Source organism: Panthera uncia (genome assembly GCF_023721935.1).
Source record: "Panthera uncia isolate 11264 chromosome C1 unlocalized genomic scaffold, Puncia_PCG_1.0 HiC_scaffold_3, whole genome shotgun sequence".
Classification (NCBI taxonomy): Eukaryota; Metazoa; Chordata; class Mammalia; order Carnivora; family Felidae; genus Panthera; species Panthera uncia.
In genome coordinates, this window is record NW_026057584.1 from 108797313 (window position 1) to 108812319 (window position 15007).

The window sequence follows — 15007 nt, forward strand, 5'->3', positions numbered from 1 at the left end:
AATATTTATTTTGAGAGAGAATGTGAGCAGGGGAGGAGCAGAGAGAGAGAGAGAGAGAGAGAAAGAGAGAGAATCCTAAGCAGGCTCTGCGCTGTGAGCACAGAGCTCGATGTGGGGCTCAATCTCATGAACACTGAGACCATGACCTGAATGAAATCAAGAATCAGATGCTTAACCAACTAAGCCACCCAGGTGTCCCTGAGTTGCTTCTGATGTGCTTTCTAGGTATGCACAGTTCTAAGGGTTTCACTTGGCTTTTCCCACACTGGTAGCCCTCACTCCACAGGCTGGAGGGCAAATGTGGCGATTCTGCCAGCTGCTAGCTATGTCTGTTCCATTTATGTATTCTGAACTGGGAAATCACCACAAGATGGGCTTGGGGACCCACTAGGCCCACAGTGAGATGGACCTGAGTTAAAATCTCATTGATCCTTGAGCCCCTACTCTGACCAGAGGGCCACAGTAACGTTTTGGGCTTCCTGTAGTCAATGCCTATTCACAGCCAGTGTCCAGTAATCCATGAGTGGTCTGATTGTTTCCTTTTACCCACTGCACAGTTATCCAGGTAAATGGCTGTAAAGGATCTGGTAAAGGTCAAGGGGACCCATTTCCCTGGTTCGTTCAAGGGGTTCCTGGTCTGGGAACTGGCTCAAGTCTGGGAATTGATCTATTTTATGATTTGAGTTAGACTTTTGTTCACTTGACCTAGAACTTTTCTGCTTATACAGACCAAGTAAGAATTTCATAGGCTTCCTATTTATTTCGTTTCTAGGAACACGATGATTAACCGGCTAGTGCCGTGGGTCTGTGTGAGTCAGACTATTCTGCTTGCTTTGATTCTGCAGTCCTTTGTGGTTACCACACCCACCTTCCCTTTTATGTTGTACAGCCAGAAAAACACTCCTTGGGCCTTGAAAGGGCAAGCCATCTTGAGTTCCATAGGAATGAATTCTGCCAAAAACCTGTGAGGCTGGAGGAGGATTCAGATGGGCTCCCAGCCCTGGCTGGTACCATGATTGCAGCCTTGCGAGACCCTGATCAAGGCCATGTAGTTCTGTTATACTAGACTCCTGAAGCATGGCAACTGAAATGATAAATGTTGTTTTAACCTGCTAACTTTGCGGTAATTTGTTGTACAGCTTGGAAAACTAAGAGAATATAGATAGGTGTAATGAGAAGAGAAAGCAGGAATGATCTGTACCCTGAAGGCAATAACTGCAGCAACCTGCTACCCCAAATCCCTGACAGTGCTTTAAAAATACCAACTGCGGGGCGCCTGGGTGGCTCAGTCGGTTAAGCGTCTGACTTCAGCTCAGGTCATGATCTCATGATTTGTGGGTTTGAGCCCCGCATTGGGCTCTGTGCTGACAGCTCAGAGCCTGCTTTGGATCCTCTATCGCCCTCTCTCTGCCCCAACTCCCCTGGTTCTCTCTCTCTCAAAATAAATAAATAAACTTAAAAAAAATAAACAGCATGGTACCTTAAAAAAATACCAATTTCATGCTATTGAAATGGTAAAAGTTAATTTATAAGTGAGAGTTTTTTATTAAAAAAATTTTTTTAATGTTTATTCATTCTTGAGAGACAGAGAGACAGAGCATGAGTGGGAAAGGGGCAGAGAGAGAAGGAGACACAGAATCCAAAGCAGGGTCCAGGCTCTGAGCTGTCAGCACAGAGCCCAATGCGGGGCTTGAGCCACGAACTGTGAGATCATGACCTGAGCCGAAGTTGGACGCTTAACCAACTGAGCCACCCAGGTGCCCCTCGATGAGGACTTCTTGAGAAATCTACTAGAGAGGAAGTTTCAGGCAACAAAATGACTAGAGAGATATGGACATAAGACTGGTGGTAAGCATTCAATATTTTTTTTTCCCTAGAAATTAATATTAATCACGGGTTAAAAGGGAGAGTATAGTATGCTACCTGCTGTCAGTATGTTCTGACATTGTAGGTACAGCACAACTATTTAAAAAGTCAGAGGAGACCCCTAAAGGAGATGGAGATTAATTCCTCACCCCCTTAATGTGAGCTATGTTTAGAGACTTGCTTCCACAGAGTTGATTATGGAAAGGAGGAGGGAGGGATAACTTGACAGTAGACGGACCTAGTAAACACTACTTAAACATGTTTGTGTATCTGTCTACTAAAAGATCCTAGCAATAATTACAAACCCAAAAACAATGGTCATGCCACACTACCTAGATTATGCTATGAAAATACTGCTTCCTAGTAAATAAAACCAGAGATTCTTGGAAGAATGACTAAAGAGCAGGATATACGTAAGATGTGTCTAGAATATCTTGCCATACCAGATAGCAAAATCATATCAGAAAGAATCAAGAGCCAACCTAAGGATGCTCCTATAAAAAGATACAATCAGACAATAAGTAACTCCTAATGAAAGAACACAATACGATAAGTAGTCTTTCAAAAAAAAAAAATATATGAACTGACCAAGACTCTGTATCCATTGGACAGAAAACCATGTTTGAACTATAGTACTAAGTACAATCAAAAAAATCAAAATGCGGGGAACTTAAAGGATTGAGTGCTTTTACAAATAAATTGTAAGAAGGGCACCTGGGTGGCTCAGTCCATTAAGCATCTGACTTCGGCTCATGTCTATGATCTCACAGTTTGTGAGTTAGAGCCTAGCGTCGGGCTCTGTGCTGACAGCTCAGAGCCTGGAGCCTACTTCAGATTCTGTGTCTCCCTCTCTCTCTGCTCTTTCCCCACTCATGCTCTGTCTTTCTCTCTCTCCTTCAAAAATAAATAAACATTAAAAAAATTTTACAAATAAATTTTAAGAAAAAAACAAGGGCCACCTACTAAAAATTTAAAAGGTATATCAAAGACAGAGAACAGATAAGACAGACTGTAATGTTAAGAGATATACACTGGTTCTTAAAACTATGGGGAAATTTAAAAAATGTGATTACCATAACTGTCAAGATAGGGACATCCATTAATGGCAGAGTAGATTTACTAAGAGCAATCACATTCTGGGCCATAAAATACATCTTAACAAATTTAATACTGTAGAAATCAGTAACATAAAGATGGCTGGAAAATCCCAAAATATTGGGAGATTAAACCACACACTTTTAAATAGCACGTGGGTCAAAAGAGTCTCAAGAGAAGGTAAGACTTTTGAAATAAATGAAAATACAAAACTTCAAAATTTGTGGAATTCAGTGAAAGCAGTGTTTAGAAGGGAATTCATGGCTCTAAACACATATTAGTAGACAAAAAGAAAGATCTAAGATTTAAAAAAATATAAACTTCCAATTTAGGAAACCAGAGAAAGAATAACAACTTTCTAAATCAAGTTTCTAAAGGAATAGAAATAATTAAAATCACTGCAGAAATAAATGAAATTGACAACAGGAAATCAATGGAGAAAATCAACAGAGCCAAAATCTGGTTCTTTAAAAATATCAATCAAATTGATAAAACTCTAACTAGGCTGACCAAGGAGAAAACAGAAGTCACAAACTACTATTATCAGAAATTAAAGAGGAAACGTTAAAGTATCAACATTACAGAACTAAAAAGAATCATGAGGGAATACTAGAGGCAACTTTAATCCAAAAAATCTACTTAGAGTAAATGGATGAATTCTTAGAAACACACAAACTATCAATACTGACTCAAGAAGAAACAGATCTGAATAGATCAATAGTAAGTAAGCAAACTGAGATAGCAATAAAAAAAAAAACTACCCACAAAGAAAATCTCAGGATCAGATGATTTCACTGATGAATTCTAATACATGTTTAAGGAAGAATTAATACAAATCCTTAAAAAAATTTTTTTTAAGTTTATTTATTTTTGACAGTGACAGAGTGTGAGCATGAGCTTGGGAGGGGCAGAGAGAGAGAGGGAGACACAGAATCTGAAGCAGGCTCCAGGCTCTGAGCTGTCAGCACAGAGCCTGACATGGGGTTCAAACTCACAAACTATGAGATCATGACCTGGGCCGAAGTCAGATGCTTAACCAACTGAGCCACACAGGCGCCCCAATACAAATCCTTTACAAACTCTTCCAAAAGTTAGGGGAGCAGAGAACCCTTCCCAATTCATTCTGAGGCCAGTAGTACCCTGATAACAATATGGACAAAGACATCACACACACACACACACACACACACACACACACAATCTTTCATGACTATACACTAAAAAAACCCAAACAACAACAAAACCCTAAGAACCAAAATTAACAAATCAAATCCATTCACTAATAAAAAGGAGTATACATCATGATCAAATGAGATATACCCAAGGAATGCGAGGCTGATTTAACATCTGAAAATCAATTAACATAATACATCACATTAATAGGATAAAGAACAAAATCCACATGGTCATCTCAATAGATATAGATAAAGCATTTGATAAAATGCAATATTCCTTAAAAAATTGCAATATTCTTTCATGATAAAAACACTCAAGAAACGAGTAACAGAAAAGAACTTACTCAACCTCATAAAGGATATCTATGAAAAACCCACATCTAACCCATTAAGACTTAATGGGTAAATTACTAAATGCTTTTCCCTAAGTTCAGGAACAAGAGAAGGATATCCTCTCTCAACACTTTTATTCAATGTTTACTCAAAGTTACAGCTGGGACAATTAGACAAGAAAATGAAATAAAAGTTGTCCAGACTGGAAAGGAAAGAGTAAAGCTCTCTCTTTGTAGATGACATGGTCTTGTATACAGAAAATCCTAAGGAATCCATTAAAAAAAATTAGAACTAATAAACAAATTTAGCAGGTTTGCAGGACACAAGTTGACTGTACAAAAATCCACTGTAGTGACATCAGGGAAGATGTGAGTGCCAGGAATCCATCTCTCCACTGGCACGATACTCAAGGTTGGCAGGGAACCATCCGAAGCAACTATGTGGTAACTCCAGAGTATGTAGAACACTTGCAGCATCCAGCAGACACTTTGATGAAGAGGCTGGTAAATTTTGTCAGTTGCAACTTTAGTGAGAAAGGGGATACCATTTCCTATCCTTGGAGCAGGCAGCCACAGGGTCAGCAGCTGATGTTCCTAGTGTGGCTTGTTGGAGCCAGAGTAGGCAAGAATGACTCTATCCTCCAAAAGTCAGGGTTGTGCATTCTGATTGCTGTTTTTGATCAATGGGTGGCAGGCACAGAAGTTGGTAATTGTTTCAACTCCCATGGGCTGAAGTGCCTCCCAGCCATGAGAGAATTTAAAGATAGGATGTATTTCTCTCTCTCTCTCAGGAGCCACATATTTAAGGAAATCTTTGTCAGGTCACTGGATGACTGTAGAGACAACAGAAGGGAAACTTCAGTGAACACACACAACAAAAAAGACACACTTTGCAATAACATATGGAAAAGCCACAAAGGATGATTTCAGCCATCAACAAGCAAAACCCAGCAATCCCTCCTAAGAAGTGAGAGAATTAGATTTCCAGAATTACCACAACATGATGCTCAGAATGTCCACTTCTCAACAAAAAATTACAAAACAAAGAAATAGAAAAATATGATCCATCCACAGGAAATAAAGAGTTTGACAGAAATAATCCCTGTAGAAGCTCCGATATTGGAGCTATTTGTCAAAGATGTTACATCAAGAGTCTTAAGCGTGTTTATTTTTTTTTTAATTTTTTTTTAACGTTTATTTATTTTTGAGACAGGGAGAGACAGAGCATGAACAAGGGAGGGTCAGAGAGAGGGAGACACAGAATCTGAAGCAGGCTCCAGGCTCTGAGCTGTCAGCACAGAGCCCGACGCGGGGCTAGAACTCACCGACCGCGAGATCATGGCCCGACCCGAAGTCGGCCGCTTAACCGACTGAGCCACCCAGGTGCCCCCTTAAGCGTGTTTAATAAGCTAAAGCAAACCATAGACAAAGAACTGAAGGAAATTAGTAAGACGACGTCTGAACAAAATAAGAATATCAGTAAGGAGATGGAAATTATAAAAAGCAACCAAAAAAAAAAAATCTGGAGCTGAAAATACTATAACTGAAATGAAAAACTCATTAGAGGGATTCAATAGTAGATTTAAGCAAGTAGAAGAAAGGATCACTGGACTTGAAGATTAGACATTAATTATCCAGAAGAGTAGGAAGAAAAACAAAATGAAGAAAGACACCACCAAGCACACCATAAATTTGGGATGTTGATTGTAATCCCTAAGGTAACTCCTAGGAAAATAATATATACAGAAACTGAAAGGAGGGAATCCAAATGGTACACTGCAAAAAATACATTTCATAAAATACATGAAGACATAACAATTATAAACATATCCAGAAATAAGTACCACCAAAACTATATGAAGGAAAAATTGACAGAATTGAAGGGGAAATAGTTCAACAATAATAGTTGGAGACTACACTAGCCACTCTCAACAGTGGATAGAAACAACCAGATGGATGAATAAGGAAACCAAGAATGTGAACAACACTATAAACTGAGCTGACCTAACAGACAGATACAGAACACTTAGCAACAGGAGTTGCTACACATCCTTCTCAGGTACATGTGGAATATTCTCCAGAAGAGACCATATGTTAGGCCACAAAACAAGTCTCAATAAATTTAAGTAGCTTCAAACCATATACAATATCTTTTTCAATCGCAATAGAATGAAACTGGAAATGAATAAAAGAAATAAAACTGGACAATTTACAAACAGGTGGGAAGTAAACAAACACTCTTAACTAACCACAAGAACAACTAACAAGGGAAATTAGAAAGCACCTTGAGACAAGTGGAAACACAACACGGCAAAACTTAAGGAATGCAGCACAAGCAGTGCTCAGAGGGAAATTTATAGTTGTAAATGTATATGCTGAAAAAAGGAATATCTCAAGTCAGTAACCTTAATTGTACATCTTAAGGAGCTAGGAAAAAAAAGCGAACTAATCCCAAAGCTAGCAGAAGGAAATAAAAACAGAATAGAGATAAGAGAACAGAAAGAGAAAATCAACAAAACTAAAAGTTGGTTCTTTGAAAAGATCAACAAAATTAACAAAAACCTTTATCTAGATTGACTAAGAATAAAAGAAGATTCAAATTACTAAAATCAGAAATGATGGGGCACTTGGGTGGCTCAGTCAGTTGAGTGTCCAACTTTGGCTCAGGTCATGATCTCATGGCTCGTGAGTTTGAGTCCTGTGTCAGGCTCTGTGCTGACAGCTCGGAGCCTAGAGCCTGCTTCTGATTCTATGTCTCCCTCTCTCTACCTCTCCCCCACTCACTCTCTGTCTCTCTCTCTCTCTCTCTCAAAAACAAATAAACATTAAAAAAATTAAAAAAAAATCAGAAATGAATGTAGGGACATTACTATCAATTTTATGGAAATAAAAAGGATATTCTACCCAAACTAATGCAAGAAGAAATGGAGGTGTGCAAGGGTTGCCGTGGGAGGTGAGTGCGCGGCATTGAGGCCTGATGTGGGGAAGGCATCCTACACAATTCTATGGCCAGGTGTAGACACTTCTGTCCAAGGCAAAAACTTCAATGGGAACCTTTGTCTCTAAAGATGGAAACAGTGTGACCACCTGAACAGACACTAAAAATAGCTCTCATCTCAAAGAATCCAGCACTGTGTAACAGTATGAGAACTTAGATGCTGGGGAACAGCATTTGGTGAGTGAATCCTTCTAGCCAGAGACAGTGCTCTCTTTGGACTCATCACCTTGCATTTTTTTCTTTTGTAATTATTAGTTTTTTAATTTACATCCAAGCATATAGTGCAACAATGATTTCAGGAGTAGGTTCCTTAATGCCTCTTCCCCATTTAGCCCATTCCGCCTCCCACAACTCCTGCAGTAACCCTCTGTTTGTTCTCCATATTTAAGAGTCTCTTATGTTTCGTACCCCTCCCTGTTTTTATATTGTTTTTGCTTCCCTTCCCTTATGCTCATCTATTTTGTATCTTAAAGTCCTCTTATGAGTGAAGTCATATGATTTTTGTTTTTCTCTAATTTCACTTAGCATAATACCCTCCAGTTCCATCCACGTAGTTGCAAATGGCAAGATTTCATTCTTTTTGATTGCCGAGTAATACTCCATTGTGTGTATGTGTGTGTGTATATATATATATATATATATATATATATATATCTGTATCTATCTATCTATACCACATTTTCTTTATCCATTCATTCATCCATTATCATTCATCCATCAATGGACACTTGGGCTCTTTCCATACTTTGGCTATTGTTGATAGAGTTGCTCTAAACATTGGGGTGCATGTGTCCCTTTGAAACAGCACACCGTATCCCTTGGACAAATACCTAGTAGTGCAATTTCTGGGTCATAGGGTAGTTCTACTTTTAATTTTTTGAGGAACCTCCATACTGTTTTCCAGAGTGGCTGCACTAGCTTGCATTCCCACCAACGATGCAAAAGAGATCCTCTTTCTCCACATCCTCGCCAACATCTGTTGTTGCCTGAATTGTTAATGTTAGCCATTCTGATAGGTCATCACCTTGCATTTGTAATCAGATCGGATCCCTTCCCATCATGAGGCTCCTGACAATGTTGAACAGGTTTTCAGTGATCCTTGTAGAAAGACACCCTCCCCAAAGAAATGCAGTATTTACATACAGTCCACTGGTATATACTGGATCTCCAGGAAACACCAGAATTACTAGTTAAGAATGTATTACATGGCTCAAGCGTTACAGTGCAAACTTTTCTATGGGTTCACAGTAAAACTCCTAGAAACACTTCCTGTTTCTGCATTGTTAGAGTCAACAATAGTGCAAAACATCCACAAATGTATGCAGGGCACATTGTGAAGGTTTAACAAAAAAGAAACCCGAAGATGCATTCTGTTGTGGGGAAAACAACAATTGATCTTTACTCAAGAGATTCCTGGAATTTTTTCTTTGGACAGGCCTCTTTGACAGATGGTGTGGGAATATTCAGCTTTGCCAGGTTATGGCAGTGACTTTTTATAGCTCATGATAGGAAGAACAAAGTAAAGAGATCCAGGAAACATCAAGTGACGATTCAATTTCTGATAACTCTTCTATACCTACAGTGACTAGTATTTTGCTGCGTCAGTCTTATAAGACTTTAGTCAATGAGATTACACACAAATATGGACTGCAACGCTGTCAGGGCCTTGTATGTCTAATGTGAGGCTCCAGCCACTTAGAAAAAGCCAACTACCTCTCCTAAATCTTTGCCCCATCAGTTTGCACAAGTTGCAGTTTGCTGGTTTCAACATATTGTAGAAAGATGCAAAGTGCTGGTGAGGTGGACTGATGGTGAATCACTCCAAAACACAGTCAGGAGGATAACGTGAATTTGGCAAAACTTGAGGAAACCTTAATGGAGAAAGTGTGAGCGGGGGAGGGGCAGAGAGAGAGGGAGACACAATCAGAAGCAGGCTCCAGGCTCTGAGCTGTCAGCACAGTGTCCGACATGGGTCTCGAACTCACGAACTGTGAGATCATGACCTGAGCCGAAGTACAAGGCTTAACCGACTGAACCACCCTGGTGCCCCAACACAGAATTTTCATATGATTCAGAAATCCCACTCCTAAATATATATCCAAAGTGAAGTAAAGCCCTTGAACAGATACTTGTATGCCAGTGTTCACTAGAACATTATTTACAATCCACGGGGAGCCTGGGTGGCTCAGTTGGTTCAGGTCTTGATCTCAGGGTTGTGAGTTCAAGCCCTGGGGATGGAGCCTACTTAAAACAAAAACAAAAACAGAAACAAAAACAAACTAGGAAGTTATTTACAATCCAAAAGGTACAAATAACAATGAAGTGTCCCTTAACAGGTAAATGGATAAAATGTGATATATACATATATATAATGCAACATATAGAAAAACACTTAATTGTACATTTTAATTTTTTTTAATGTTTATTTATTTTGAAAGGGGAGGATGGACAGAAAGGGAGGGAGAGAGAGAATCCTAAGCAGGCTCCGCACTGTCAGTGCAGAGCCCAACATGGGGCTTGATCTCATGAACTGTGAGATCATGATCTGAGCCAAGATCCAGAGTGGGAAGCTTAACCAATGAGCCACCCCAGCACCCCTCAATTGTACTTTTTAAATGGGTCAACTATACAGTGTGTGAATTATATTTCAGTCAAGCTGCTTTAATATAAATAATTAATACCATAAAAAATCAGTTGTATCTGAGTTTAACAAATGGAAAACTTTTACTCTGAATACTACCAAATACTGTTGAAAGAAATTAAATTAGTACAAATAAATGGAAAGACAGTCCATGTTTATAGATGAGAAGATTTAATATTAAGGTGGCAAAATTTCCCAAATTTATCTACAGATTCAACATAGTACCTATCAAAATCCCAGACAGCTTCTTTGCAGAAACTGAGAGGCTAATCCCAAATTGACCTGGAAATTCAAAGGACCTAGGATAGCCAGAACAATCTTGAAAAACAGTAACAAAAAGGAGAACTCACACTTTCCAAATTCAAAACTTCCTATAAAGTTTAGGTAAACAATGGAGCCCCTGGGTGGCTCAGTCAGTTAAGCGTCTGACTTCAGGCCATGATCTCATGGTTTGTGGGCTCAAGTCCTACATCGGGCTCTCTGCTGTCAGTGCAGAGCCTGCTTTGGATCCTCTGTCTCCTTCTCTCTGCTCCTCCCCCACTTGTGTGCATGCTTTCTTTCAAAAATAAATAGAAACATTGAAAACATTTTTTAAAAAGTTGAGGTAAATAAGATAGCATGCCCTAAGTTTAGACATACAGATCAAGGGAATAGAATTGAGAGATCAGGAGCGTCCGGCTGGCTCAGTGGGGTACAGCATAAAACTCTTGATCTTGGAGTTGTAAGTTCGAGCCCCACATTGGGTATAGAGATTAAAAATAAAATCTTAAGAAATAAATTGACAGTTCAGAAGTAATTCTTCACATATATAATTAACTCATCTTTGACAAACTGCCAGGACAATTCAATGAGGTGAAAGAAGCCTTTTCAATACATGGCAGGGAAGACTGGTAAGCCATAGGCAAAAGAAGGAAGTTGGACCCTTTACTTCACATCAGATGCAAAAATTAACTCAAAAATGGATTCAACTCCTAAATTGGAGTAGTGGTTCTGGGTACAGGGCTGATTTTGGGGGCAATGAAAATATTCTCAAATTGATTATGGGATGGATGCACAACTCTGAATATAGTGAAAGTCACTGAGTTATACACTTCAAGTAGGTGAACTGTATGTTATGTGAATTATAATTCAAAGTTTTAAGATTTTATTTTATTAAAAAAAATTTTTTTTTAATGTTTTATTTATTTTTGAGACAGAGAGAGACAGAGCATAACAGGGGAGGGTCAGCGAGAGGGAGACACAGAATCTGAAACAGCCTCCAGGCTCTGAGCTGTCAGCACAGAGCCCGACGCGGGGCTCGAACTCACGGACCGCGAGATCATGACCTGAGCCGAAGTCGGCCACCCAACCAACTGAGCCACCCAGGCGCCCTAAGATTTTATTTTTAAGTAATCTCTACACACAACATGAGGCTTGAACTCACAACCCTGAGATTGAGAGTCACATGCTCTACTGAGTAGGCCAGTCAGATGCCCCATCTCAAAAAAAAAAAAAAAATTTTTTTTTTGAGAAGGGGGGTGCAGAGGGAAAGAGAGAGGATCTTAAGCAGGCTCCATGCCCAGTGCAGAACCCAACATGGTGCTCAATCCCATGACCTGAGCTGAAATCAAGAGTCAGATGCTTAACCTACTGAGCCACCCAGGCACCCCTCAAAATCCAAACAACAACAAAAAAGGAAAGGTATCACTACTGATCCCATGGACATGAAAAAGATAATAAAGGAATGCTTGGTTAGTTCAGTTGGTGGAGCATGTGACTCTTGATATCAGGATTGTGAGTTCAAGCTCCATGTTGGATGCAGAGATTACTTAAAAATAAAACCTTATAAAAATTTTTTAGTGTTTATTTTTGAGAGACAGAGTGTCAGCAGGGGAGGGGGAGAAAGAGAGGGAGACACAGAATCCAAAGTAAGTAGGCTCTAGGCCCTGAGCTGTCAGCACAGAGCCCGACACTGGGCTTGAACTCACAAACTGTGAGATCATGAACTGAGCTGAAGTTGGATGCTTAACTGACTAAGCCACTCAGGTGCCTCTAAAAATGAAATCTTAAAACGACAAAAACAAAAACCCAAAAAACCCAAAAAGGACGTCTGCAAAAAACTCCATGCCCACAAATTTACTAACTTAGATGAAATAATGAAATTCCTTGAAAGAAATAGCCAAAACTCACACAAGGAGAAATAGGCCTATATCTATTTTAAAAATTGAATCAATAACTGGTAATTTCCAAAAAACAAAGTACCAGATCCAGATGTTTTCACCGGTGAATCTGACCAAACATTTAAGGAAGAAATTATACCAATTCTCTACACTTCTCCCCAAAAAACAGAAGCAGAGAGAACACTTCCTAAATCCTTCTAGGACATCAGCATCACCCTGACACTGATAAAGAGAAGTATAAAAAATAAATCATATGTTCTTTCATGAACATAGATGTAACTAAACATCAGCAAGTTGAAACTAACAATGTATAAAAAGAACTATACATCATAACCAAGTGGAATTTATTCCAGGTATGCTGGTTTGATTGGCTGGTTCAGCAATTTAAAAAGTCAATTAATGTAATCTATTAAATCAACATGCTAAATAAACTCATATGATTGTACCAGTGATGCAGGAAAACATATGACAAAACCCACCATCCATTCTATGATTGAAAACTCTCAGAAAACTAGCAACAAAGAACTTCCTCAACTTAATCAAGAACTTTTAGAAAAGCCCCTTCTCTCACATCGTACTTAATGGTGAGAAACTGGACACTTTATCCCTAAGATTGGAAACAAAGAAGGATACTCCCTCTTACCACTGTTTGCTGTTGTTGTTGTTGTTTGTTTGTTTTGTTTTTTAATGGCAGAAGAAGCCAATGCAGTCTTTATTGGACCTCTTACCACTCTTATTCAACATCTTGCTGGAAGTCCTATCTACTGCAATATGACAGGAAAAAGAAAGAAAACTTATACAGATTGGGAAAGAAGAAATAAAACTGTATTTGTTTACAGATGGCACTGTTGATGTAGAAAGTCCCAAGAAGTTGGCAAAAGCACTTCTGTTAATATAGGAACACCACAGCATATAAGGTTAATAGTATATAGATGTTGATTGCTTTCTTATACACTACTAGTGAACAATTACAATTTGAAAACACAGTACCATTTATAATAGCATACACATAAAATGAAATACTTAAGTATAAATCTAATGAAATATGTACAAATGTATATGAGGAAAATTACAAAACTCTTATGAAAAAATAAAACACCTAACTAAATGGAGGTATCCGTATTTATGGACTAGAACATCCAACATTATTAGGATGCCAATTCTCTCCCAATTGGATTATAGATTCCATGTAGTCCTAATCCAAATTCCAGCAGAGCATTCCATACATATTAACAGATTCTATAATTTATATGAAAAGACAAAAGACCCAGAATAGCTAACACAACAGTGAAGAACCAAGTTGGAGAACCGATACTGCTCAACTTCAGGACTATAAAGTGATGGTGATTAAGGGGTGCCTGGGTGGCTCAGTCGGTTAAGCGTCTGACTCGATTTTGGCTCAGGTCATGATCTCGTGGTTCATGAATTTGAGCCCCACATTGGGGTCTGTACTGACAGCTCAGAGCCTGGAGCCTGCTTCGGATTCTGTGTCTCCCTCTCTCTCCATTCCACCCCCCTGCTCACCCTCTGTCTCTATCTGTATCTCAGAAATAAATTAATTAAAAAATTTTTTAAAAAATATAAAAATTTAAAAAAATTAAAAAAAAAAAAAGCTATGGTGATTGAAACAGAGCGGTGCTGGTGGCGAGATGATACACAAGTACATCAGAAGAACAGAAGAGAGGGCCCAGAAATAGTGCCACACAAATACAGTCAATTGATCTTTGACAAATGGAGCAAAGGTAATTTAATGGGGATGGTCTTTTCAACAAATGGTGCTGGGATTGGAAATACACAAGCACAAACATGTACACAGACCTTACCACTGTCACAAAAATTACCTCAAAATGGATCACAGACCTAAAATGTAAAACACAAAACTATAAAACTCCTATAACAAAATATTGGAGAAAAATCTAGATGACCTTGGGTTTGGCAGTCTTTAGATATAACCCAAAAGCATGATCCACACACACAAAAAGAAATTGATGTTGTACTTTATTAAAATTGAAAACTTCTGCTCTTCTAAAGGCACTGTTAAGTAAATGGAAAGACATGCTATAGATAGCAATAAACTATTCGCAAAATGCATACCTTTCAGAAAAAGGACTGGTATCCTAAAAATACAGAGAACTCTTAAAACTCAATCTGAAAACAACCTAATTAACATATGGGCAAAGATCTGAACAGACACCTCATCAAAAATGGTATAAAGATGGCAAATGAGCATATGACAAGTGATTATCATGTCATTATGCATAAAGGCAGGAAACCACTATTTATCTATTAGAATGGCTAAAATCCAGAAGGCAACAACACTAAACATTGGAGAGGATGCCAAGCAACAAGAACTGTCACTGATGGCTGATGATAATGTAAAATGGGACAGTCACTTTAGAAGACAGTTTGGGAGTTTCTTACAAAAATAAACAGTTTTACCTCGTGAGCCAGCAATCACATTCTTCGTTTTTTTCCCAACTGATCTGAAAATTTATTTCCACACAAAACCTGTGTGCAAATGTTTATAGCAAGCAGCTTTATTCACAATGGTCAAAAACCAGAAGCAAGCAAGATGTCCTTCAATAGGGACATGAGTAAACTTGCATATTTACACAGCAGAATACCACTCAGCAGTAAAAAGGAACGATTTATGATACGTACAACAAATGGATGAATCTCAAAATAAGACACAAAAAAGCACATACTCTATGACTGCATTTATATGAAGTCAAGGACAGACA

General features: G+C 38.7%; 1 pseudogene; it reads left to right on the forward strand.

Moving 5' to 3' along the window:
- Nucleotides 1-779: 779 nt before the first annotated feature.
- LOC125911445 (archaemetzincin-2-like) lies at nucleotides 780-9315 on the forward strand (annotated as a pseudogene).
- The last annotated feature ends 5692 nt before the right edge of the window (nucleotides 9316-15007 follow it).